Source organism: Passer domesticus, chromosome 1 (assembly GCF_036417665.1).
Source record: "Passer domesticus isolate bPasDom1 chromosome 1, bPasDom1.hap1, whole genome shotgun sequence".
Lineage (NCBI taxonomy): Eukaryota > Metazoa > Chordata > Aves > Passeriformes > Passeridae > Passer > Passer domesticus.
The window spans coordinates 138,013,529-138,040,186 of NC_087474.1; the positions used below are offsets into that span (position 1 = coordinate 138,013,529).

Consider the following 26,658-nt stretch of genomic DNA (forward strand, 5'->3'; position numbering starts at 1 on the left):
CTTTATTAATTTTTCATATTGCCATGGATTCAAGTCTGCTTGGGGAAATACCAGTCGTACACAATGCATTTCCCTGCAGGGTCCTGTGGTGGGAGGAGGGAGTGGAGAAGAGGGGGAGGCTTTCTGTTATTTCTCAGTAAGATTTTCAAAGTGCCTGAGTACACTCACAAGTGTATAAAACTGTGCAGCTTGTGCATAATCAGTTTGAGTGCCTGAGTGCTGGCCTGTGGGGCCTCTCTCCCTGCCTGAAGCATCATTCCAAAAGCTTGGGTTCTTTTCTAGGTCATGATCAATTTTATATATTGGATTACATGTTGGATAATGCTGGTGCATTAAAAAAAAAAAGTAAAAATCACCTTTAAAATTACAAATATTAGACAAAAGTTTTTTTCTCCCTGGAAAGTGCAGTGCTTTAATGCTGTGCAAAAAGAGCACAGGCAAGGGGCTTAATAAAGAACAAGGGAGATTCTGGTATACAGAGCTGAGTGCTCTTGGCATGCTGTGGAGAGTCTTCCAGTGTGTGTGACCAGCTTTCCTTTCCAGGAATCTTGGGAACATGTGACATGGTGTGATGTGGCTCTGTAATCTGCTCACAACATCAAAGGTGGATCCAGCTCCATGAACAGTTTTTGCACTGGTTCTTTGACAAGGGAGAGATCTGCCTTGCATTCCCTGGACTCGGCTCCTCCCAGAGCATCACACCCCTGTCCTGCACATTTCCACATTTCTCAGGGCTCAGATAAGGTCACCAAATGTTTCTTTATTTGTTTATCCCTTTCTTCACTCTCAGGTCCTCTCAGGCCCAGATATTGAGATCTGTGATCTCAAGGAGTGTGAGCCTGGAAAGAAGCAAAGTCAAAAACCTGAATTTTGCAAGAGCAAACTTCCAGCTCTTTAAGGAGTTGGTGAATAAGATTCACTGGGAAACTGTCCTTAAGGACAGAGGTGATGACCAGTGCTGGCAGCTCTTGAAGGCCCCTTTTCTGAGAGTGCCAGAGTGCTCTTCCAGTGCATTGGAAATCAAGCAAGGCAGGCCAGAAACTGACATGGATTTGCTCCTCAGTCTGAGGAGTAAGAAAGAAATGCACTGCAGTGGAAGCAGAGACAGGTGACCTGGGGAGAGTACAGGGACACAGTTCACATGTCTAGGAATGGGGTCAGGACAGCCAAGGCAAAGCTGGAACAGGACTTGGCAAGAGATGTAAGGAATTACAAGAAGGGATTCCATAAGGGCATAGGTCAGAAAAGAAAAGGCCAAGGAGAGTGTAGCCCCTGTGATAAGCAAGAAGGGTGACACTGATATGGAGAAGGCTGAGGCAGTCAATGAGTTCTGTGTCTCAGTCTTCACTGACAGTCAGGCTTCCCACTTCTCTCAAGTCCCTGATCCTTTGGGTGGGTAGGGGGAGTGAAGCCCCACCCTCTATAAGTGAAGAGCAGTTCAGGATCACTTGGTGAGTCTGAGTAGCCATAATAGCTATGTGACCTGAGGAGATACATCCCAGGGCCCTGAAGGAACTGGTCAATGTTGTTGCTAAACTACTCTCCATCATATTTGAAAAGTCATGGTGGTCAGGTGAAGTCCTTGGTGACCAGAAAACTGGACACATCACTCCCATTTTTAAAAATGGGAAAAAGGAAGATCCAGGGAACTATAGACCAGCTGATCCTGGGAACAGCATGGTGCAGAACCTGCTAGAAGATCTGCTAAAGCACATAAAAGACAAGGAGGTGTCAGCCAGCACATCTCTACTGAGAGAAAATCATTCCTGACCAGTCTGGTGGCCTGTGTTGGAGTGATGGCAAGAGTTGATAAGAGAAGTCCAAAATACATCAGTTATCTAGTCTTCTGTTAGGCCTTTGGTATGGTCCAACATGATTTCTTTATCTCCAGATTGAAGAGACATGGATTTGATGGGTGGACCATTCAGTGGATAAGGAATTGGCTGGATAAATGCAGGCAGACAGTTGTGATCAATGGCTTTATGTCTAGGTGGAGACCAGCAATGAGTTGTGTCCCTCAGGTCTTTGGACCAGTGCTCTTCAATGTCTTCATCAGTGGCACAGGCAGTGAGGTCAAGTGCACCTTCATCATGTTTGCAGATGACCTGAAGCTGAGCAGTACAGATGGCACAAAAGAAGGACAGGGTCACTTCCATGGGGACCTGGACAGACTTGAGAAGTGGCCCATGAGAACTTCCTGAAATTCAATGAGTCCAAGTGCAAAGTGCTGCACCTGGTTCAGAGCAATCCCAGATACAAGGACAGATAGGAAAAAGTCATTGAGATCAGTCCTACAGCAAAGGACTTGGATACTCCCAGGGATGAAAGCTGGGCATGAACTAAGAGTGTGCTCTCATAGCCCAGAAAGCTGACTGCATCCTGGGCTACCTCAAAGGAGGCATGGCCAGCACATCAAGGGAGGCAGTTCTCCCCCTCTACCCTGCCCCACGAGGTCACCACCTGGAGTACAGCTGAAAAGAAAGATATGGACCTGTTAGAGTGGGTCTAGAGAAGGGCCATGAGTATGGTCAGAGGAATAGAGTACCTCTACTACAAAGACAGGCTCATGTTCTGCCTCAGCAGGTCAGAGATAGTAAAAAATTGGAGAACCCAGAGAAGGCACAGTGCTTTGGGCACCTGAAGTGCTGCCTGCCTCCCTTGCAGCCCTGCTCCAAGTCCAAATGGCCTTTAATGCTGCTTTTCCATGAATCTGAAGGAAGTAACCTTATCAAAGCCTTACCACAGGACTCTGCAGTGTATGTCCTACTTGGATTCCCTACACTTCTTCTGAGAAAGAAATATCACTTAAAAATTGTTAGCAAAAGGAAGATGGCATGGCAGGGCAATGAGATGGCACAGGAGGGTGAATGCCAGAGTGCAGGATTCAGCTTTAACACGCATGGAGGTGTGGGAGGGAACCACCAGCTGCCACAGGGCAACTTATCCTGGAGGGTTATTCAGGGTTCTCTGAGATGCCATGCACTCTGTAAGTATAGATACCCCCCTGGCCCCAAAGTAAATATGTATCTGTAAAAATACTGCACATTTCATAGGTGACATTGCTGAAAGGAACCATGCCTGTCAGTGTTGTGCTGTGTTTGGGTAGCCCAGAGACCTGAGAGATGCTGCACAGCCTGCTCTGTGACGGGCTTTGTGGCAAGATCTTTAAATGTCCTGGCCTCTCCATGCTGATATTTAAAGGGCAGTTGTATTCTGAAAAGTTATCTTCATAGGCATAGTGAAAATTTGTCTTTCTAATCATCAAATTTGCCTAGCTAACAACAGAATATGTTAATTTCCAGATGTGCCAGTTCAGGGTAAGTTCAGCAGAGAGAGCCAGAGCAGCTTTTTCTGTGTCCTCAGTAGTAAGGTCTGCGTAACAAAAGGCTTCCAATTCTGCAAATGTGACTGGAGTAGAAATGTGCCATCTTGGGTGAAGAAGTTCTGCAGCCTTAGCTGGCATAAAATGTAGCAAATCCTTATTTTAGTGAGTGAATTCCCCAGATGTGCTTGGGAACAAGTCAACTGACTACAAAAGATCTATTTATCCATCATGACTATTTAGAGTAAAACTGCACTTTGAAGTTTGGTAGGCACTTTCGCAATAGAGGGGTTTGCCCTGATGTCCTTGGCCAAAAATAGTGGCTTATTTTTGTCCTGCTAACACATGCCAGCTGGCTGCCACCCTCCATTCCTGACGCAGCTGCATTTCAGTTCTGCTGTTTGTGTAAAGTTTGTGCAGTGTGATTTAGGGTCCTTTGGGATGAAATGTACTATGTAAATATAAACTCTTCTTTCCAATGTCTTTCTGTAGCCATTGAGGGCCTAATTCATCCCACCATGCAGAGGTTTACACCAAGACTTGGCCAAACAGATGCAGATCCCAGCATTGTCTGGCACCTAGTGGGTTCAGTCTCTGGAGGAAGCTCCCATGAGTGGCTTCTGGAAACACCACAGTGCTGCTCAGTGTCCCAGCACTCAGCCCCAGCTTGGCCCAGGCTTTGGAAGATCTGAGTGGGAGACTCTTTTGAAGACAAGGGTTTAGTTTGGCATTTTACTACATAACCTTGTTTGCTAGCAGACTGGAATCTGGATTTGGAGTTTTGCATACTCCTTCACACTAGGCTGTAGGATGGTTTGGATCCATGTCATTAATTCACCAATACAGATGAGCAAGTGATAAGGAATAGGGTGTGCTGCAGCCATCTAAGTGCTTCTCTTGCAAGGTGAGATATCCCCATAACTGGGAATAATGTGCAAATATATTGCTTTCACAAAGAAATAAGCCCTGCTGAGGAATTGAGAGAACTGTGAATCTGGTCCAGTTTGATTATATCTTGCCATCTCTTGACAAGTATGGGCCTATCCCAGACTATATGCAACACATATCCATAATTCACAGTACACAATACCAAATGCAACATTTGCAACATAGCAAAGCAGATGATCTGCAAGATATAGCTGCCTATTTAAATAGAGTCCTGAATATTTATCCATAAGAATCTCCATGTCACTTCAGCTGTAGAGAGAGTGGAAAAATGTGGGCAAAAAAACCCCCAACAAATTAAAGGCAAAGTTTGGAAGTCCAGGATGGAAAACACAGGGGTCTAGGATCACATGCCAGCCATAGCCTCCCAACAGTTTAGTTAGGGATGTTCAGCATCCCCTGACTGCAGCAGAAATGACATTGAATAACAAGAGATTTCCCATAGATTTTAGAAGCTACAAAACATGGAGCAGACTTCATGTGCCTTAACAGCAGGTGAGGTTGAAATTTCACCTGTGCCCAGCCAGCACCAGCTTCTGCCAGCCCAGGCAGAGCCTGTGACATGAAATCACATCCCCATATTTGTGAGTTGATAAGCAGAATAGTTTCCAGACTTCCAGCTATACCTCCTGCAGATGATTCAACTCAGGTGAATGTCTCTGCCTCCAAGAGCAACAGTGTGGGGCAAACCTGAAAGTGGGTCTATTTCCCCACAAGTCTCTCTCCTTTTCAATGAATTCAGTTTTCACATGTGCAAGAGCAGCAGCACATACTCTCAGGCTAAGCCTTTCATGTGCACTTAGAATTGGCACTGCAGCCACACAAGGGGCAGGGAAGGGGAGCTGCCTCAGACAGAGACTGCTGAGGATCTCCTTGTCAAAACTCAAACACAAAAGGACACTTGTGGACTTCTGTCCCAGGCAAGAAACATTACAAAAAGAAGGAATTTGCTATGCCTGGTGTGAAATGCTGATCATTGCTCATTAGAGCAGGGAATTGAGGTCTGCTCTGCCAGTCCTCCTTGCTTCTGGGAACACCTTGGTCACCCACAAAGCTCCTTGTAAGCATTGGGACACCATTTTGAAGATGACTAGACACCTTTTTCAGACAGGCTACTAGGACTTCACAAAGTGGGTGGGAATACTGCTCCAAGAATTAAAACCTGGAGCTGCTGAATTTACAACAACCAGCAAGACTAACCTGAACATTGAAAAGGCAGAGTAAATATAATCCAGATCTCCAGGCCAGAGATGCCATCCTGCTGCATTTATGGGGCGATGAGCCCACTCCAGCAGAACCTGTCCCCCTCCTGGAGATGGACTCACTTGTCTGAAGGCAGAGGAGACCATGCCCATCAAACCTGGATCAACCCCATCCCCAACTCCACCTGCTGTCAAATCCCACCAAAGCCCATGTAATCACCTTTTGCAGTTTCCTTGAGCCCAACTGGATTTCCATTGGGTTCCCACAGTATGTGCTGGAAGGTGAGATCTGCTCCCTATGCTATTCTCAACAGTGCCTCTTGTTTTCCCCTTGCAAATTCAGAGAAAGAGGGAAATTATTTGATTTCTTCAAAGGTGCCCAGGACTGTTTGAGGATATCTGATCCCAGGGAAGAAGATGGAAATGTTCTGTACCCTTTCCCATTTTTCTCTGTATCTCCATGCCCATTACTGTTGCACCAATCTTAGAGAATATTAGTTAAAAAGGAATTGCAAAGGAATTTTCAGAGGAGATTAGGAGAGTATTTTGGGTCCAAATGAGCTCAGAATCAGTGAGGAGCAGAGACTGTCTGCAATGGTGATGCTCACAGACCTCCAGGGCTGGGGTGACTATGACCCCCGTGCTGGTCCTTTGGTTTTAATCTGGCACTGTGAAATGTCAACCTGTCCTTCAGCAAAAACAAAATAAAGTGTTGCCAGAACCCTGTCATATCCAGAGAGAGATGAAAGACTGTACTGCAGAATTACCTGTGCCTTGCTGCTACAGAGGTTGCTGCTTCACTCACGGTGAGCACATCACCATCACCAAAATAAGGAACTGGTGCCAACATAACACATTTTTACCAAGTGCCCAAGAGGGAATGATCTCTTTTAAAAAACCCCTCTTCCTCTCCCAGGAGCAATCCTAGCTCATTTTTTGTCTCCAGGATTCCCTCTCCTCCTTACACTCACAATGTTTTTACCTTTTTTTTTCCCCTGTTTGGCAAAGAAAAGTTGTTAATCCTCAGGGGAGTTACAGGGCAGCAGACGATGTACCAGAGGCTGCCGAAGGGGCAGTGGTGTGTAGTTTGCCTGTCTCTGGTGTCAGCTGGGTTTGGGATGAGTCAGGAAGATAAGTTAGGTAACAAACAAGTGGGAGAGCTAATAGACCATGGCAAGGGTGCGTCCGCTGCTGACTCAGAGACCTAATCAATGCCTTATCATTTCTCGCGCCCTCCAGCTCCAGCATCAAACCTCCAAGGGTTCTCATCAGGGGATTAATTCCTCCTTCTCATCTTCATCAGGAGCATGCACTTGAGCCCTCTGCGTGGGAAATGGACACATCTTCTCCATGTGGCAGAAACACCCAGCCATTGATTACACCCATCAGCTAATGGATGGACACATATCCCAGCCAGTTGTACCTAAGTACAGAAGGCAGATTTATTATCCTCAGTTGCAAGCACTATCAGGAGCCCAAGGAATTATTAGATATATTTTAAAATAGAATAAAGAGAATAAAGGGAAATGGAAGCTCAAAGGAAGAAGTTCGGACATCCTGAAGACAAAAAGCAGAGGAACTTAGGAGGATGCATATTATGCTTAAACACAAGTCCATTAGAGGCAGCTGAGTCCCATGTCAGAGAATAAGATCTTGAATATCAGAATAAGATAAGATTTCTCTTGCTGTCATTCTATGAGAGCTATGAAGAGTCACCTGAAGATCCATTGTGAAGACTGGAAGTCATGTTGTCAAATGACTTGTCCTGAGAAGAAAGACACAGCATGAATTCTAGCCCAGTGCTGTGCACATGAGCCTTGTTGTCTGGAAGGGAGCCATACTGCAGGACTCCAGCACCAGGCTCGAGCAGGGCCCTCTTTGGCTCCTTGGTGGCACACACCAGCACCTCCTAAGGCTCTTGTCTTGTCCTTGTCTTTTTCCTCACCTGCTCTCTGTGGCTCTTCACTCTGGGCAGGGTTATGGTGGTTGCTGATTGCTGCTGGTCATTTCAGACAGACTTTTTAGCTCCCTCAATGTTTCTGACCCTGCCCCATCCTGGACGTGGCTATAAATTATGTTCCTTCTTCCCATCTTGTCCCAGCTTTTGTTCTATTTTCTCTCCCTCTCCCTCAGTCTCCAAAGTGCTTGGCATATGTCTTTCATCTACCTGGTGTGGGCTCCATGGGATGCAATGGGCACAGCAGCTAATTAGTGACTGATGGGTTTTAAATTTAACCTCATGGTGCAGCCATGCCTTGAATGTAAATAGGGCACGTGCTTTTGGGTGAACATGTGGGGTCCTTTGAGAGCACTTCAGAGGAGACCAACCTGCTGCTCAGGCCAGGTGAGAGCTCTGCAAAAAACCTCTGAAATACTCAGAAGACTTAATGTGTGCTACTCACACACTGCTTTGAAAACTTCCCTCAGTGCTCAACTATTTGCAGCAGCAGAATTGCATGAAAATGTGAAAAGTGAAAAATTCACTATGAATCTTTAGAAAGTGATCTATAGGCAAATTTGGAGGAGTTGGTGAAGCTTTTAGATGACATCCATTTCTGACCCTCCTCTGGCCCTATTTACTAAAAGAAATTGAGTTTGAACAAAGGGAGTAAAATCAAGGAAAAGATGCTTCTAAAGTGAAGCTATTAACAATAAATAAAATGAGAAAACAAATCAGAATAAAGTAAGTGCATCAAGATGATCTCAATAATCTCAACACAAAACCAGTTAATCCTTATAAGCATTAAGAGAGGCTCTTCAGGAAGCAGCTGTCCCTTTGGTTACAAACACACTAGAGTCAATTTAGCATAGAAACTGGAGCTGCTTAAATAGTTTACTTTTGAGACATTACTATCTAATGTTCACATCACAGAGCCAGTTATAAAGCTCCCATCTTAGATTTCTGTTCTCACATAGAAGGTAACCCTTTCCTCCCCTCTGCTGGCAGATTCCAACCCATGACAGATTTCAACAGAACAACTCTAATAAACAGACTTTTGATAGGTCATATTAGCCAGAAACTATGTGGTGCAACGGCAAGGGCCTTTTTAGCACAAAATATTTTTTCTTTATGTGTCAATATTTCAATCTAAAATATTTTCTGCAGAGTACAGATTTTAGGGACAGACACATGCACACAGCAATGCTTTTATGGCATAGAGTGAAGTCTAAGAAAGTCCAGAAATTTCCCAGACATCAAACACAAACAGCAAACATCAATAAAGAAGCCAATTCCCAGAGGACTGGGCCTGGAGCTGCAGTTGTGGACGCAGCAGATGTCCTGTTGGCTCAATGCTTCGCCTGCACAGATCTTGTCTGGGCACTAGCTGGGAAGCAGGAGGCAGAGACAACATAATCAGCAGAGTTTTGACAATGTCTCTTTAAAACAACTGCGTTTGGGGGAACTGGAGAGCCAGTCTTCTCTCAACAGGCTCATTGACATTAAAGGTGAGATATCCCAGACTGGTCCTTTGGGTTCATGAACTTTGCTTACTTGGCCTGGTGACACCTCCCACCCCTGGCTGCAAGCAAATCTGCTGCAAGGAGTGATTTGGAGTTACCCCAGATCTGAACTCAGTAAGTGGCAGGTTTGGGAAAAGTCCCATTTATGTCCACAGAATAAAAAGCACTTGGTGCCTTATAGAGAAGACACTGTATGTCTGCAAACGTTTCCCTAAGCCTTCATTTCCCTCCCTCTCCCCTGTTTTGTAAGTAAAAAAAATTAACATGCAAGATGTTTCCTGAAGATTTTGGCATAGTCTTATCTGGATAAAAGGTCTCATGATGACTCTGTTGCCAACTTATAGAAATTTCAACACAAAACTATTCTATAAAAATAGCCGCTTGCCAGGGTTCGTTTGTTTTCATCCCAACCACTGCTTGACATTCCCTCATCTGCAAAAATAAACATGTACAATTTATTACTTCTGTCATAATTTTTCTCCTAAAGAAGGCAACTTACAGTCAGCGTTCTATTTTGGAAATAAGCTAGAAGTCAAGCAGTTTGTCTCTTGTACACTTTGAGAGTAGCAAAACTTGCTAGTTATTTCTTTGCTGACTTAGCCTCTGAGCAGTGCTGGGCATGCTGCCTGAAGCTTCCACAGCTGATTCCTAAACCTCTTGTACCCCACCAAGAACAGAAGGAGTGGCCTTGGGGTTTCCAAGGGGCTGGGATCTTTCCACCATCCCCTGAGGAGACTGAAGGGCAAGGGACAGGGAGCTGGGGCTGAGCCCTGAGAGCTCTGTCCAAGGGTTTGCTCCCTGTCCCTGAGCACAGCCCTGCTGATGGGCACTGAGCAGCAGTGAGACAGGGTCACCCTGTGCCCCATTTTGAGGGAAAAGCAGAGGGAGAGAACAGAGCCGTCATGTTTCCCCCTCCACAGCTGGCTGCCCTTCTTTCCCACATTTTGGAGAAGCAGTGATGATAGCACCACTCCAATACTGTCCTTATACTACAAAGTAATAAAAATGTTTATTCTGTGCTCTGCAATCCTACGTTTTTGGCTTTGCCCTGCAGGATAGAATCCTTGTTTCTCATCCAGACAGCGTGGAATCGGAGGCTGAACAATTCAGTGAGTGTTTTCTATCCTCCATCACAGACTTGTTTTGTGACAAGGAAAAGATGTCCAGAGCTACAGAGAAGTGCCCAGTTGGCTCATCCTTTGAAAACCAGACCCTAAACTTCCTGGGCCCAAACTCTCCATCTCCAGTTAGTGAAAGAAACACTTCCCTGTGTCCTGTTGAGAAAAGTATTCAGAACTGAGGAGCACTTGGTGGCGGGGACAGATGCTCCCTGTAACCTGGGCTTTACTGCCTTAGAGTGTCTGAGCGCTCTTGGTGGGTCAGGACCAGCCACACTGGTGGACACTGAGCCCCTGCTGCCACTCTGGCTTGGTGGGGGCACGGGGAGCTGAGGCTTTGGCTGGGTGAAGCAAAGGCTGGAGGTGAGCTTCACCCAGGGCTCGTGACAGCCCCAGCAAGAGGAGGCAGGCCTGAGGCTTCCTCACACCAAAGAGGAGGGAAAGAGAAGATTCAGACCCAGTTGCCTGGTATAAATGTTAAAGGGATTTTGCATGCTTATATTTTTTCCTCAGAGAAAAATTATGCAGCTTTGGGTTGCCATGGTTTCTGGTTTCCCTGGTTACCTCTCAGTATGGAGTAGGGAATGAGAGATGAGAAGAGGGAAGGAGGAGCCAAAAAGACAGGGGCCAATTACAAAGATCCTGAGCAAGGCAGATGATGTCAGCAGGCCTTTTTTCCCGGGAAAAAGAACAAAAAGAATGGATGTTTCTCGGCAAGGATGGTGGCTGTGTTTTGTACCCTTTGATGTCTTATAATTCAAAAGGCAGAGAAGATTTTACAACAAAATGAATCCCCAGTGATTAAAAAACTACAGCCCAGTGTTTAGTACCTCCTTAAACTTAGAAGCAAGAGGATCACTGGTGAGAGAACCATGATGGAAAATAAGAAATCGCAGCAATGGGAGTACCTGGGACCATGTGCAGATTGGCAGGCAAGGCCAGGCTGCTGGTAATGGCTTTTGCAATGGACCATTGCAGCCAGGCAGGAGAAAAGTGTTGATGCAACTCCAGCTCCAGAGAGCTCCTGCACAGCACTCCTGGCCAGGGGGACCTGCAGAGCCTCATGTGGATCATCCCCTTCCAAAAATTAACAGGACAATGTATGCCAGAAAGGCTTCCTTACACGGCCGAGTCCCCAGTCCTCAGTGAAAGTCCCATACTGTTTTCAAGTGGTCAAGCTTTGAGTAAGAACTAAACCAAGCCTGTGTAAACCCTCTTTATACAACCACATGTTTCAGTGGTTGGACAAGAAATCCAATCTGATCCCAGTGGCAGGGTGCCAATAATCCTCTCACCTTTCTCTTAATATCCTGTGACTCAGTGATATATGTCAGGCCATTTAAACCCCAGCAGCAGAGTTCAGGTGCTGTGCCAATTATACTGAGTGGATGGGGAGATATGCTAGTTGAACAAGAAATAGGTCAGAGGAACGATTTAGCTAATAAATTATATTAATGAAAAGTTCTTTTGGGAGCTGTTTGGTTTGTAGTTCTGCGGAGCAGAAGAGGGTCAGCAGGAGCAAAGAGAAAAATGGGAGGACCTGGCAGTAGATCTCAGTAGAGCAATGAAGGGGCAACAAAGAAGATGGGAAATAGGATGAATGGAGCACGTCTGGTCCTTGTGGCAGAGACCCTGCTATAATGGCACTGAACAGTCTCCACAGGGCACAGAGGTGCTTGGGCTAGCTTGTGTTGGGGACAAGACTGCTGCCCTAACTGAGCTTCTCTGCCCAGGTCAAAATGAACAGTTTCTCATCAAGGCTACTTAGTTGGGATTCAGTGTCTAACCAGCACAAGCACTATTGGCCTCCAGCCCAGGCAGTGGCTCACTCAGCACTGGGCATCTTTGTACAGCACTTCATTCACCCCATAGAAACATCTACACCCCTGTCCAAAATCTGCTCATGTCAGGTCTTTCCAGTGCTGGGCTTTGAATCAAATCCAAGTCTGGTGTCTAGATAGAGAGTCAGAAAAAACTGAATTCACTGCCAGGAGCACACAGAATCCTTAGGCTGCCTTCATTACCAGCTCACTTTGAAATGATTCCTAAGGACTACTTTGTTGGATTCTAATTGATGGGGTTTGGAAGTGCAGGGGAGAGTTTCTCTGCAGAGTCCTGTGGCTGCATGTGTTCTACCTGTAGATAAATCAAGACAAAACACACCTTCCAAAGATACTAACGGCAATCTATTGACTGATTGTTCTATAGGACAATACTGCATGTTGGGAAAAAATTACAAAAATAAGTAAACAAGGTATCTTTGGAGTTTTGTTTCTGTTAGTAATAACAGAGATAGCTTCAAAGTTAAGTTGTCATCACTGCAAATGAAGGCATAGAGATTAGTGACATCTAATTTTAGGTGTTTTGAAGTTAGATGACTGTTGGCAGCCAGGGGCATTGAGAGGAGGGCAGCCAGGACTGCACACCTTGGAGCTGTCTCTCCCAGGCACCTCTTGTAGGATGGGATAAAGCCTCTCATAGTGCTGCTGTTTCTTTCCACCATTTTCAGACAAAGCCCAGCAAACTGATTTTAGTTATCTGACTGCTGAGTGCACCATGTCAGACGTACAAGGTTCCCCTGTACTTTTGTGATGGCTGTTGACAAAGTAGCTTCCCCTGTCCCCAGAGCTCCTGCTGACTATGCCCAAGCCTGAAACTCCTCCTGGCAGCCAAGGACAAAACTGATGCTGGCAGGAGATGGGCAGAGAAAGGAACACCTCCCTACAGAGAAGACATTTTGGATTTCTGGTTTCTCATTTCTCTCTGCCATACAGCATTCAGTATACAAAGTTTATTGCATATTGTTGGTGAATTTAATTTAGGGCTGAGGCTGAGTGAACAACAGAAACAGAGCGTTCATCAGAGCATTTATTTTTGTAGTGAGATTTGAAGAAGTAGTTTGAAAAATAATCTTCAGCATTCATGAGCTGTTATAAATTGGTTCTTTTATGTATTAGAGACAAGGCAATAAATGCCAAAGGGGATTTACTGGTTATTGCTGCTCTGATAAAAGGGTCATTAAGAGTTGTAAAAGCCTAAACGATAATGGGGAGATGTTGTAAATGCTGTAAGTGAATAGAATGAAAGAACATGATATACCCATCAGCTGAGGTCACTTCCTAATAGTTTATAACCCTCTTCCAAACACTGAAGAGAAATCTGGGTTTGTCCAGCCAGGCAACCGAAAATTCCCATCAGTCACCCCAGGCTGAGCTCCTGGATCTTCCTAAGCAGCAGCTGACTGACAAGCATCCTGAAAAAGCCCAGGCCTGCAGAGTGAGTCTCTGTACCATGTGGGGACTGCTCTCTGAAAGGACAAGTATGGGGCACAGGGGTGTGTCATATGTGGTACAGCACCAGGGGCTCTTTCGAGAAAGGCCCCAAAACAGTCGTGGGGAAGAACAGACCTACATGCCCCAAATCCTCACCTCTGATGCAGACAAGCCTCATCCTCCTCTTAACCAGCAGGTCTGCCAGCTATTTGCTTTATCTGCCCTGCACACAGCATCTAACCGATAAGTCCCATCAAAATTTAAATGTGAAAATAATTTTAAAATGAACACCATCAATTCCCACAGCTTATTATTAGCAGAGCTGCTGAAAGCATCTGTTATTAAGGCCTTCAGCATGTCCCTTAGGAGCCTTGTTTTCTGTTGTTTATGATTTTGTCAAACTTGAACTGAAAATGTTCATTCTGAATCTCTGTCTCCTGCTGAATTACTGTGGAACATTTCAGACAGAACAGTACAGCTGTGAGGCTGGAGGAAAAGACATAATTTTTTCTGGGTTAAAGTAAGACACTAGTGACTTTTTCTTTGAGGAAGGCTAATTTCTCTGTACTCAGAAGTCTGTCATGATAGCATGAGTTCCTTTCAATAATCTGCTTTTCTGCAATTTCACAGGTAAATCAGGGAAATCTGGTGAATTATATTCTTCAGCAGTTAAAAAAATCAGCAGTACATGACATCTGATTTCCTGGGTGTGCTCCAGCCCAAGGTGGCCATGACCTTACCTGCAGTTACAGGAGAGAATGTCAGTCCAGCAAGGCCTAGATGTCAGATCTAAGGGGAGATTGTAATTTTAGGTCTCTAATACAAGCTGTGAATGTAGCCATAAAGAAGTTGGCCATCATGAATGCAGAGCTGTGAGAGATGTAGGGCCTGATTTAAGAATATAGGTGTTATAAGTTGTGGGAAGAGGGAGAGGAGGTTTACATCAGGGCAAGAAATTGTGGATGGAGGTGGAGAGTCAGTGCTGGAGGCTTTGAATTTGCTGGTGAGTTGGGTGGGCTTCTCTGCAGCAGCACCTGAGGGAACTGCCCTTGGTTTGTCCTCCCCACTCCCTTGTGTGGGTAAAACACCCCCTCTCCTACCCCTTGGGAGTGTTATTGCAATTGTCAGGTCAAACATCTGCAGATGGGAAATGCTGAGGACTCTGCACATCTTCTATTTTGCTGAGCTGCTCCAGCAATACAATCATATGAAAAATCCTGAGTAAGAGTAAGTAGCTGTCTCTAAAGCAGGGTTTGAAGAGTGTACACTAACCAAGGGCTGGGCACACTCAGCACAGAGTAAACAAACAGCTCATCCTGAGCACCAGAGCAGGAGAAAACATCAGTGGGTGATCACGTGGCTAGAGGTAAATGTATCATAAATCATTTGCTACCAGGAAGCAAATGTCAGTTGAGTAAGTATCCTAATTCTGGCATTTCTTAAATTTTCAGTGTTTGCCTTTGTAACCTAATCATGCCTTTGGCTTCTGTGATACATTTGATATCACTGCATATTGAGACACTGCAAACTGTCTCTGACCTAGTAAGTGAGGCACGTCGCATTTATTCCCATAACAAGACTTGAGCAGGCACACTGCAGTCCTGTTCTCTGCAGCAGATGAGCTAAGGCGCTTGGCATTTCACCTGGCCTGAATTCCCCCAGACCAGCCAAGGCTCCTTCTGACACCTGATGGAATGCAGAAACTCTGTGGAGCCCGCCCAGCTTGGTTGGTAACTTGTTAGTGTGCTCTGGGAGGTACTGTAAGTACCTTGAAATATCCATTTCACACACGTAAACTAATCTGAAGAGGATTAAAAGATTGGTTGGCATTTGAGCAAACAAGAAGGACAGTTTTTTTCCTAGGGGGATTGGGATCTATGAGTTGTCTTTTATTTGGCAGGACAGACAACTTTCAGATATTAAAATACATCTTGAAAATACTTCTAAACCCTTATTTTAATCCAAAGAGAACCGTTGTTGGCTATACCTGGTTTTAAAATATTTTCATGTTTTGGTCAGGAGCAAGTACAATGATAAGAAATAAATAATTGCTGAACATCACATGAAATGAGAAGTTATTCTTTGAATTATTTACAGAACACTCACAAATAAGGAATTTGTGTAGAGAAAATAGGGACAACTATGCATACACAATAGGGAAGAAGTTTATCAATAAAACAGTATGAACAACTATAAATTGTAAACAATTGTAAACAACATTTTAAAAACAAGTAACAATATCAGAGGTTTCTCAGACAAATATCTTCAAGTAATTGACTAATTATGACATTAGTCAGAAAAACATCAGACCAGTCCCAGCCCAGCAAATTATCAGCATCCTCAGACAGGATAGCCTCATTTCCAGGGCACCAACAGGAACAGCCAAACAAGTTGGTTCTGTTTTACATTTAATTTTTGCTTTCTTGTTGTTATAAATTGTATGCTGTGGTTTTGGTTTTCAGTGCTTATGGTTACATTACTTACAAGCAGCATGACTGTAACTTCATCCAAGAAAATGATTGTGGATTTATTTACAAGATATTAATTTACACTTGTGTAATTGAGTAGAGAATTCTCCTCCAACCTGTATGTTCTCACCTGGCATTCTTCCTGTTTGCTTGCTTTTAATTACTTCTAATATGCATACTAATGCTCCTAATAACTTGGCTCATGAAATCTACACCTTCAGCGGGCTTTTAATTTACAGCTTGAGTGGTATTGTTTTAATTCTCGTCTTTCTAATACCAAAGCAGCTACTGATGCTTCAGATGTGATCGGAGGATTCAAACATTCCTTGGGTGTGCAATGGGATGCTCGTTGCTATACCAGTACCTTTCCTGGAGTGAGCCTGGAACACACACAGGACAACCCTGCACTTGTAGTGGTCAGCACTTCATCCACTGACAAGCCCTGAGCGTCCTTCTGCACAAAGGAACCTTGTTCCAACCCCTGTTCTCTTTCTCAGTTCTGCTTCTTGACTGCCGTGTACCTTTCCTTTTCCACACTTAATCTCACAGCCTTCACAGAAAGCCATCTGCCACCTCTAGCCCAAACCCGGCCGTGATTTCTGTTTGTTCCTTTACCCACGTGGCAGTCTGGCTCTCACAGCTCACAGCAGAGCAGGAGCCTCCCATGCACCAAGGAACCTCTCATTCAGGCATTGGCTTAGAGGGCACAAGCGTAACACAATGGGAACACTTTTGCTTTCATGGTTTCATCTTTCCAAGTTTCTATCTAATCATGAAGGCTGGGAATTTGCTTGCATTTCTTTTTTTTTTTTTTTTAAACAGAAGGCAAATCAGAAGTAAAACAGATTATTCACCAGGCTCAAGACTTCAGGAATGTGAGTTAAAAGCAAAGCATAAAATGAATATAATGCTTTAGAAGTCAAGAGAAGCAGAACGACTGCAAAGAATAATTTGTGGATTACTTTTATTGTGTTGCACAGTAAATAATAAAAGTAAATAAATTCTGAGGTCACATAGCAAATAATGATTGTGACAGATAATCTACACTGTAAAAAGTTCTAGGTTTGGCCCAGATTTTTAAATATAAACCAGTTTTCTGAGAAACAATGTTTCATATACATGCAGTTTAAAAGTTCTTTAACTCTGTTGTACTATGTGGAGTAAATAAAAATCAAGCTCTGTATTTACATACACTAAATGTGCGCAGTAATGCGTTTTGAGAGTTAATAATGCATGAAGAGTGCTCAGGGTAGAGGTGGAAGCTTGGCCTCTGGTTGCTGAAAACTTCTCAGATGCAAAAGGGGTCATGCAGATTTAACTGTTACCTGAGAACTTCTTCTGGGGTTTGCTGGTTTGTTGTTTAAAAATAAAAAACTTTTTTAAAAAGGTTTATAGAATGCAAAGTTAGAGAGAGGTTCCAAGTGAAACAAATACCAGCTTAAAGAAAAATTACACACCAATTTAACAAATTTATATTTATTTACCTTCTATATTAAATATATTGTAATAAAATAAATCTCTTAAAAATAAACTACTGAGATGTTCATAGAAGATTTGTGAACTTCTTCATCAACAACATACTAGACAATCTATGCTGTATAATCTCCTTTGTCCCCTATGTTCCTTTGCCCAATGTACCCTTGACCAGCAATCTGTTCTTGCTGGTGTTAAGTATTTTTCTCCCTTTCTAAACCCCGAAGTTGTGCTCCTCAGGCACAATTCATGTGGTTCCTCACACCTTTCCCAGCCAGCTCTCTCAGAACGGGGTGAATGGCCCAGGAGACTCCTCTCTCTCTTCATTTGCTCAGCTGGAGCCGGGAAGAGCTGGAGCAGCACACAGGCACTCCTCTCAAGATAGGAGAGAGGAATCCTACCCCTTCTCCCAGTCACTCACATTTCCTGGTTTTCCCAGGATTAAACAGTGCTGAACTGTTTAGCCCCAGAGGAAAAAGGAGGAAACAGAACAACAAAGGAGAAATCTGATTCCAACGGGAGCTGTTGATGGAAAGCATTTAGGCAGAGCTTCAAAAGAGAGGCAGAAATACTCACTTGTGTCTCACTTCAAGTGACACACATCAACAAAGCAGTGTAGAGGCAAAGGGATCTGCTGACCTTCAGAGCAGATCTTCCATGGGAAACACATTTTCTGATTTGGCTCAGGTATGTCAGGAGTCATTAAATCAGGAAATTACAGAACTGGAGGCTGGTGCTATTGGGAATCAGAAGCGAGCACAAAAATGGATGAATTCTGTACTGATCAATTTAATAAAAAATAGTGGCAGTTTGAGAGCTGACAAGCAATCAAACAAGATCAAAGTTCTCCCACAATGGCTGGCATCAGATGGAGCATGGTGTTTGCTAGGTGGGAAAGGCTGCCCTGCCCTTCTCCAGCAGGAACATGTTTGTGGACAAATATATTAATTCAAGGTCCCAAATGACTTCAGTATTTCAGGCCACTAGCCTGATCCTCAGCTCCTATTGAAGCTTTGTTTATCAGTGCTAACAACCTGTTTCGCAAGGCCAGCCTTTATTTTGGCTGACATACTGTATTCCCAAAGGCTGATGTAACATGGGTCACAAATGTCTGGTGACAAATCTCTTCCATCCTCTCTAATTTCCATGTGAAACCCACTTGCATGTATCCCAGATTATATACAGTCAAGCAAGGAGATGGTGTCTTGGCACAAGCACGTTTAAATCCCCCAGGTGCAAGGAAGGAGAAACAAAGATTCATTACAGTAATAAACTTTCAGCCTTCTAGGGATGAGGTCAAATGAGAGCAGCAGAGCACTGGCTAACGGGAAAGCAGATCTTATGTACAAGGGAGCTACCAATAAGCCTTCTGACACGTGTCTGTTGTGTAGGGTCCATTGAGGGAAAATACCTACCTTATCACTGAACATTTCACAGGGCAAGAAATGTTCATTGGACAGTGTTGCATGCGCAGGATTTTTTTTTTTTTTGGTCTAAATTATCTTTGATAGCTTATTTACCTTTTAGCCTGGTCAGCAAGTAGTGAGTTCTGTCAATCTGTATGTTTACTCCAAAGGAAAAACACTGTATCATTTTGGCACTTAGCAATTTTGTATTTACTGAAAATCCTTTCTTTGTAATGATGGAAATTCAGTGTTTAGGGTAGGAACTGTTCACTGGAATCAAGCCTGGAAAATGCAAGGGTGCATGCCAGAATGCTGCCCACTTCTTTAGAGTCAATGAAAATATGCATTCTCATTAATACACTACCACACATTAGTATGGTTTTTACAGACAAAAAGCTGCTTCTGAAAATGACAAAGCAAACTGAAAAGTGCCACTAATATCTAGGTTGCAACATGTTGCCAGAACATTCCTGAGAAACAGGAGCCTCCTGGGAGCAGTGTAGGTGGCATGCACTCACTTTGGAGCCCCAACGTTTATACCAAACTGCATTTCCTTGCCACTGCGCATGCCAGAGCCTGCCTTAATTTAGACTTTGCCCTCATAAGAACCTGAACTCCCTCCACTGCTCCCTATTGCAGGCACAAGCTACAGCCAGAATCTCCCAGGACTGGTCTCAAAAGCCTCTTTCCCCTTCACTCGGTTCAGCAGAATTTCATGACATATACATTAACTTGGATTTAATTTGATACTTCTCCAAATGCCAACTGTGAAAACAGGGCTGAGGAGGAGGTGGGAAGAAAACTCCACAAGCAAGTGTGATACCTGCAGGCCAATAGTTCCATTAACCTTTCCAGGGAAAGACAGGCACTCTTGTTTTCTAGCAGTCTATCAGTTTTCTCCCTATTTATATATGTACTCTTTGTCTAGGTCATAAAGTGTCTAAATGAAAATTTATTGCAGGGACCGGCTATTGATTTGCAATCCTGCACATCTGGAAGACATGGCCCTAAAAGAATGTCCATTCTTTGAACTAATGAAAATTTAAACTCTAGCATAACAGAAATTGTTTCAGAATAAAATTACCTGACATTTTGAATGAACACCATCGATGAACACTGTGTTTGTTTTATAGGTAAATCCTCTTTACAAAATACACCAGAGAAGTTTCAGTGATATTTGTGGGGCTGATTGAATTCAGTGAAGCCACACTGGAGGGTTACAGCAATTAATTACACCCTCCCAAGTATATTGCAGAGAATGGTTACATGACAGCTGCTTCGCAGGGTCCCTGATGTCAATGGGATGGGTACTACAGTAGACTCTTAAAGATCCAGAATTCTTTCTGTGAATGAAACCAGCTAGTCCATGACTGAGCAATTTGAGTAAACTCTCCCTCTGGGAGGGAATCCAGGTTTCTCCCTCTGTCACTTTGTGTTTCATTCAGTCATATCTCTGCCAAAACCACAGAGTTCAAGGACTAAGCGTAAATTTCCTGTCAATTCCTGTCCAAGTCATTGCTGCTGACATCCTGACTCGCTGAAGAGGAAGATGTTATCTACCTTTGTCAACAAACATCACTCTTCTTGCAGTTCCTAGGGCAGGACCAACTCTTCACCTGTAAGGTCAGAGTTATGTAAAGTTGGGAAGGATATTTAACAAATTACTCTAACATGACGTACACAGGAAAAAAACAGTGCAGCCAGCTAAGGCCAACCACAAAGCCTGGTTTCCTCAGATTCTCCCATCACAAGAACCATGTAAACATTTGGCACTTTCACTAGCACTGTGCACCAACATGTAGACTCTTTGATCATCTGAACTGTACATAAATCAATTTCTCCATGAGTTTCTTAATGATAGATCTTGCACCTACCTACCTACCATCCAGGCTGTTTTATATGTGCAGATTGCACTGGCATCAACTCAAAACAATGCAGATTTACAAGGAAGCAAAGAATCTGCTGCTGTTTTGAGATTCATAGAATATTCTGAAGTTGAATAGACTCAAGAGTCCAACACTTGAGTAAATGATCCATCAGGGGGGATTGAACCCACAATCTTGGTGTTATTGTACCACACTCTAATCAACTGAGCTAATATCAGAAAGATGACTGTACTTTGATCAAATGTCAAATGTAACCACCTTTTGCTTGAGCAAAGCTATAATTTTTCTTCCCTCCCTCCACCTGCCAATGCATATTTCTTCTGGTGCAAGTATTGCAATAATGTATTACAGCAACAGTCACTATAACAGTGGTGATATCACTAATAATAATTATCTTGAACTAATATAGTACTTTTCTTCTGGAGATCACACTGTGCTTTAAAATTATCAAAGCTGCCATCTCCTCTGGAGCTTCCATCTGAGTGAAAGAAACTCAGATCCCTGCCTAGCCAGCTCCTCTCTCAGGACATTGCTCCTTTTGTGAATTGCTCTCAATCTAAGCAAGAAGGTTTCATCCAAAGCTGAATGAGCTAACAAGCTAGAGGAGGTACCAGAAGTGGTACAATGACACCTACTAAGAGCTGAGCATAAATTTGCTGCATTCTACACCCAAGGTTTGACCGACTTGATGTATAACAGATGGTGGGACAGCTCAAGAAGAAATAAACAACTGCAAAAATGAGGCCAAGGCAAGTGACATAAAGGGAAGGAGGGGAATACTTCACATGGAAGAACAAAAGAGTCAAATCATGGTTTGTATGCTTAGATCTGTTACCCCAACTGATAAAAATGCATCTGTCAAGAAGTCTGCAAACAAGTTAGTGACATTCTAGTAACACTATGAGATTTGACAAGTGGAGTAAATCATTCCACTTCTTCAGACAACCCAATTTTATCACTGCATCTATCGCTCATCTTCATTAATTACTATTGAAATTGCAGGCAGTAATCCATTTACCATAGAACAAGCAGGAAACTGAGTATTCAAAGTATGATGAATCAGTGCTTTAACTAGCCAAAACATGACAGGCAAAGCTTGCTGCCGTCACTGGTGATTCCCCAAGAAAAGCATTTATGTAACTGTACAGTTATCCATAATTACACAGTGACAGGCATCCTGCTCACACATTAGGTGTGTTTGTTCTCTGCATTTTTCATAGTGCCCTGTGTCTCATAAAAGCAGTTATACAGACTAATACAAGTGCCAGTAAAATTAATCATTTCAAATGGGGCTGTTCAACTCAGACAACTCCAGGCTTGGAAAGCATCAGCTCTGGAAATGAAGTCAAAGCCTGGCAATGCTGGCTGGGATTGAAGAAAAGCTCAGGAAACAGAACTGCCCTTCCTGGAGGAATCACACTTCTCTGTAACAAACAGCCTGGCTTATGTTTGCTCCTTGCAAAATTACAGCTCGGATTATCAGAGTTGCTTCAGAGTCTAGAATCTGCATCCCAGATGGAAGTTGCACCCTTCCATCCCTTGCCAAGTATAGTCCCATCCACTTCTTTTTCTGCTGTCTAGGAAATCCTAGCAGACATGCAGTAGTTTGGTAACAGCTAATCTGCCTGGTCAGAATGCATTTTGCCTGTGCTGGAGTAGTTTCTACTCGCTCCAGTGAAAAGCAGCACCAGCTGCTTCAGCCCAAGATGTTTTAATAACACTAGATGCAGCTTTTGAGAAGGGATCTCATGTCTGCTTAGTGTTTGGGCTATGACTTGTATTACTGATTTATAATCTTCAAGTATCAGGCCAAATTGCTTCCTGCTTAAAGTTGGAAACCCATCAAAAGCAGTGACATCGCCCTTTCTTCTGCCAGCTGTAACATGGTCAGACAAGAATGTGGGGCTAGGACTGCTGGTTGCTATGTTGGGATAGGAGATGTGCCTGACTAGTGTATTTACTAAGGCATTAACACACATTAAAGATCATATTGCTCCACTTCTCTGAAAAATACTTATATAAAAAAGGCCAGCACAATATTCCAAGAGCAATTTCCTAGATGTAATCAGTCATTCCTGCTGATGTCAGTAGCAGGGATGGGGTTTCAGTGACTCCAGTCATGCTAGGCCTGCCCTTCAGGGACAACACAGTGCCTGAAAAGAGACCTGAATTCTGGTGCTTGCTTTGCAGCAGCTGAAATGTTTGCTAAGCCCTCACGATGAGCACCTGTGTGATGACACCAACTCTCTGCCATCACTCAAGGGATGCCACTGGAAGCTGGGGAATGTGCTGCTCCTGGTCAAGCAGCTGATGAACGGTGAGGATGCTGCATGGGGAGGCAAGGGATGAGGCTGCCTTTCCATGCTGGCAGGACAGGCTGTGTGGGGAGCAGCACCTTCACCCTCAGAAATGCAGCCCAAACAGCTGGGCACCAAAGACAAAAGAGCCTCCAGACTCTGAAATGTTTAAAGGGGGATGTTTAAAAAACCAAACAACTTCAAACTCAGGAAGAGGGAGAAAGGGGAAATACAGCTCTGACCAATCATAGAGAAAACAAGCATAGCTCTAACCCAGCAGAAATGAGAGTGAAATCAAAGATGTGGGCAGCAAGGATTGTCGTCATTAGCAATAAAAAAATCCAAATTGCAGTTTAGTAAGAGCTGACCAATATACTAGGTGGCAAAGTGTGAGTCAAAGCAAGTGCAGGGCTGTGAGTCATCCACCTCAAAGGGCTTTATCCTCGGATAAAAGTCAAAGAGACAGCTCAGGGAGAAAAAAGGGGTGTAGGAAAGGACAGAGACAATAGCAGAGCAGCAGGCCTCCTCACAGAGCAGAGGCCATGTGCAGGGCAAGGCAGCTATCAGCCAGTTATTCTCCCTTACTGTTATTTCTGTATGTGTCACAAATACAGGGGTCAGCCTCCTGCTCTGGGGAACTTCACCTGCAGCACAAACAAGAACTAGAGCAAGAGCAGAAAGAGGGAAGTGGTACAGAAAGCAAGTCATATCACTAAGGGTGTGTGTTTGTGTGTGTGTGTGTGTGTGTTTAAATGAACAAACATTTATCAAGATTTTTCTCCTGCAGTCCATTTACCATGACTTTATTACTGATACAGGGCTCTGCAGGAGCAATACAGCAATTAGTCAGCTGACTAATGGCTTGGTCTTATAAAGTAAGATGAAAAGCAAGAAACTAAATTACAGGTCAGATAAAGGCAACTGTGATATGGATCAATGCCATTTAAGAGGGTGAAAACACAAAGAAGGAAGTCTTTCAGGTGGGATGGAGAGAGGCAAAAAGGGGATGGAGAAGATGATGAGATGGCTAGAAGGACGTAGAAGAGAAAGTGTACAGGATGAGAGGCTGTCGAGCATCACACACATCCAAGCACAGGGTGACATGAGTTAGTTCTAGATGACAGGAAAGCACAAGGAGTGACAGGAAGAAGCAAAGAAAATGAATATGCAGGATCTCATGCTGCTTCAAGGACAGTAAATACAAGAGGCAGGTAGAAAGAACAGGAAGATAGTCATGGCAATCATATCTGTAGTGTCTTCCATCTGCAGAGGAACACTGTTTAAAGAAATTCCAAAGGCATCAGGACAGATCAAACCACGGATTTACCACCAGAGGACTGAACCTAAGAGAGAACTGAGCCAAAACATGTTTCCATGCCCCCAGCTCAGTTTCAGAGTGCAAATCTAAATCAGCTTCCTCGATTTAATGTGTATTTTCCATGTTTTGCAATACAGCAGATGACAACAGAACCTGGCTCACTTATATCCTAGGCAAGGCAGGCGTGAGCTGAAGCAATCAAAACCACTGGAAGCTGTGCTGAAATAACAAAGGAAAAGTGGGAAAAAAATCCCAAAGGTTCTATATATTTTGAGTAATTTCATTTTCTTAGGACTTAAGTCCAGTTTTAAGTAATGCTTCCACATTATCATTATCCCTCAATATCCCCTCACTTATTTCCTTGCAAGTCCCTGTATCAGGTGGGAGAGCACATCTTTTCAACTTTCAGCAAAATTTTGGTCTCACGAACACTTTTGTAGGCACTACTTTTTTATACTTTGACAGAAGATATACAACTTTGGAAAGGGAAGGATTGAAATAATTAAAATAAGCACAAGCTCTGGATACTGACTGATACAGAACCATAAGTTAGCAGCCTGAAAATTAACCCTACAAAAGGCTGAAATTAGGAGAATGGGTGAAATATCCACAGTCGTTACCTGACTATTGAAACATTACAGATATTTTTAGGCATGGGATCTTTAACATACAAAAATATAAACTGGTTTGTTTACAAATAAACCACATTTTTTAAAAATTCTGTGTAATGACAAACATGTCTAGTATTAATGCATTATACTAAGATCTGTGTCTGTCTCCTGTCAACAATCTCTCCAGGAGAGAAAGAATGATTGTTAAACTGGAAAGCATCAGTACCATGAACTTGTAAATAAAAAGGAAAATTATGTCTGCAAGGCTTAGAAATAATTAAACAGAGTACAAATGCCACCATGCAGCTACATGATGCATGTTTGTACAGAGAAAGCTTAGAAAAAGAACACAACATCCCTGTATTTATTCATTCTAATGTATTACAGCACAATGTTTAGGCCACATAATAAGCTGTCAAATTAAATAACTTTCATATAATATCACTTGAAGAAAGCATTTTGGAAGATTGAAGTGCAACAGTAATAACATTTTCAACATTACTTGAACAATCATTTCAGCATGTTCACTGGAAGAAAGAAACTTGCATGAAAAATTATTTTTGATTCTCCCACCTTCAAAGGTGCAATTTTTTTCCTTAGGAAAAAAGGAAAATTGAGTGAGCAGGCTGGATTTTTCACTTCTTTGCTAACTGTGCATGTAAATAACTTGATAAGCATTTATAATTTTACTGAAATCAAGGTGTGGGATGATCCATATTGGAGCATCAGAAGAAAACTTAATTTGCACAATAAATGCAACAAAGTACACTATAAAACGGCAGGTATAAAAAAGGCTTACGAAAAACCATCTAGAGCACAACTGAGCAATTGTTTATTTTATGCCTGTCCATGTACTGATGGTCTGAACACAAACATTTAAAACAATTACTGTTCTTTTCATTGCAATGATTATGGTTACTTATTCCAGTAACTTTAAAAAACCCTACACTACAAACAAACTCAGATCAAACACGATGCATTAGAAATGCAATGGATAATTTGTGGATCATTAAAAACATAAGCAACTCCTGTCACTATCCAATAAATCAACAACTGCTGAAGTATTTTACATTTTATTAAAAATCCAGGAAACTTAAAAATCCCATTTTACACTCCAACAGGACACACATATTGGTTTAGCTTTTCCTTGCAGCTGCCAGACAAGGAACCAGTTTTCCAGGAGGTGCTCGGCCACTGGCCTGACAGCAGGTCAGGAGACATGCAGCCTCCAAGGGGCAATTCCCACAAACCTCCAAGGGACAATGCCCATAAACCTCTTCCACAGAAGAGTTAGCAGCTCTGTAATCCCAGAATCAATTAGGTTTGAAAAGGCCTCTGAGATCATCGAGGCCAATCTCTGACCCAACACCACCACATCAACCAGACCCTGGCACAAAGTGCCACGTCCAGTCCTTCCTTAAACACCTCCAGGGACAGCGACTCCCCCACTTCCCTGGGCAGCCCGTTCTAATGTCTAACCAGCCTTTCTGTGAAAAACTTCCTCCAGATGTCCAACCTAAACCTCCTCTGGCACAGCCTGAGGCCATGGCCTCTCGCCCTACCTCCGGCTGCCCAGGCAAAGACGCTCCCCTGGCTACAACCTCCTCACAGGTAAGCGTAGAGAGCCACAAGGTCACCCCGAGCCTCCTCGGTCCAAGCTCTCTGCAGAGGCCCGGTCCCCCCGGAGCGGCACGAACGGCGGCCGCGCTGCCCGGGAGGTGCCGCCCCGGGGGCTGCGGGCCGGGCCGGGCGGCGGGAGCGCGGAGCCCCCGCGGGGGAGCCCCGACGCCGCCCCGGTGCGCCCCTGCACGGTCGCTGTGCCCCGGTACGTCCGCTGTGCCCCGGTGCGCCGCCGCTCGGCTCCGGCCGCCCCCCGCG

At 43.7% G+C, this 26,658-nt stretch overlaps 1 long non-coding RNA gene across 1 annotated transcript; it reads right to left on the reverse strand.

Moving 5' to 3' along the window:
• Nucleotides 1–16,738: 16,738 nt before the first annotated feature.
• On the reverse strand, nt 16,739–26,641 carry LOC135282298 (uncharacterized). The gene is made up of 2 exons (XR_010348549.1): nt 26,343–26,641; nt 16,739–24,388 (listed from the first exon to the last, which is right to left on the reverse strand). It is a non-coding gene; the product is annotated as an uncharacterized LOC135282298 (long non-coding RNA).
• Nucleotides 26,642–26,658: the final 17 nt, after the last annotated feature.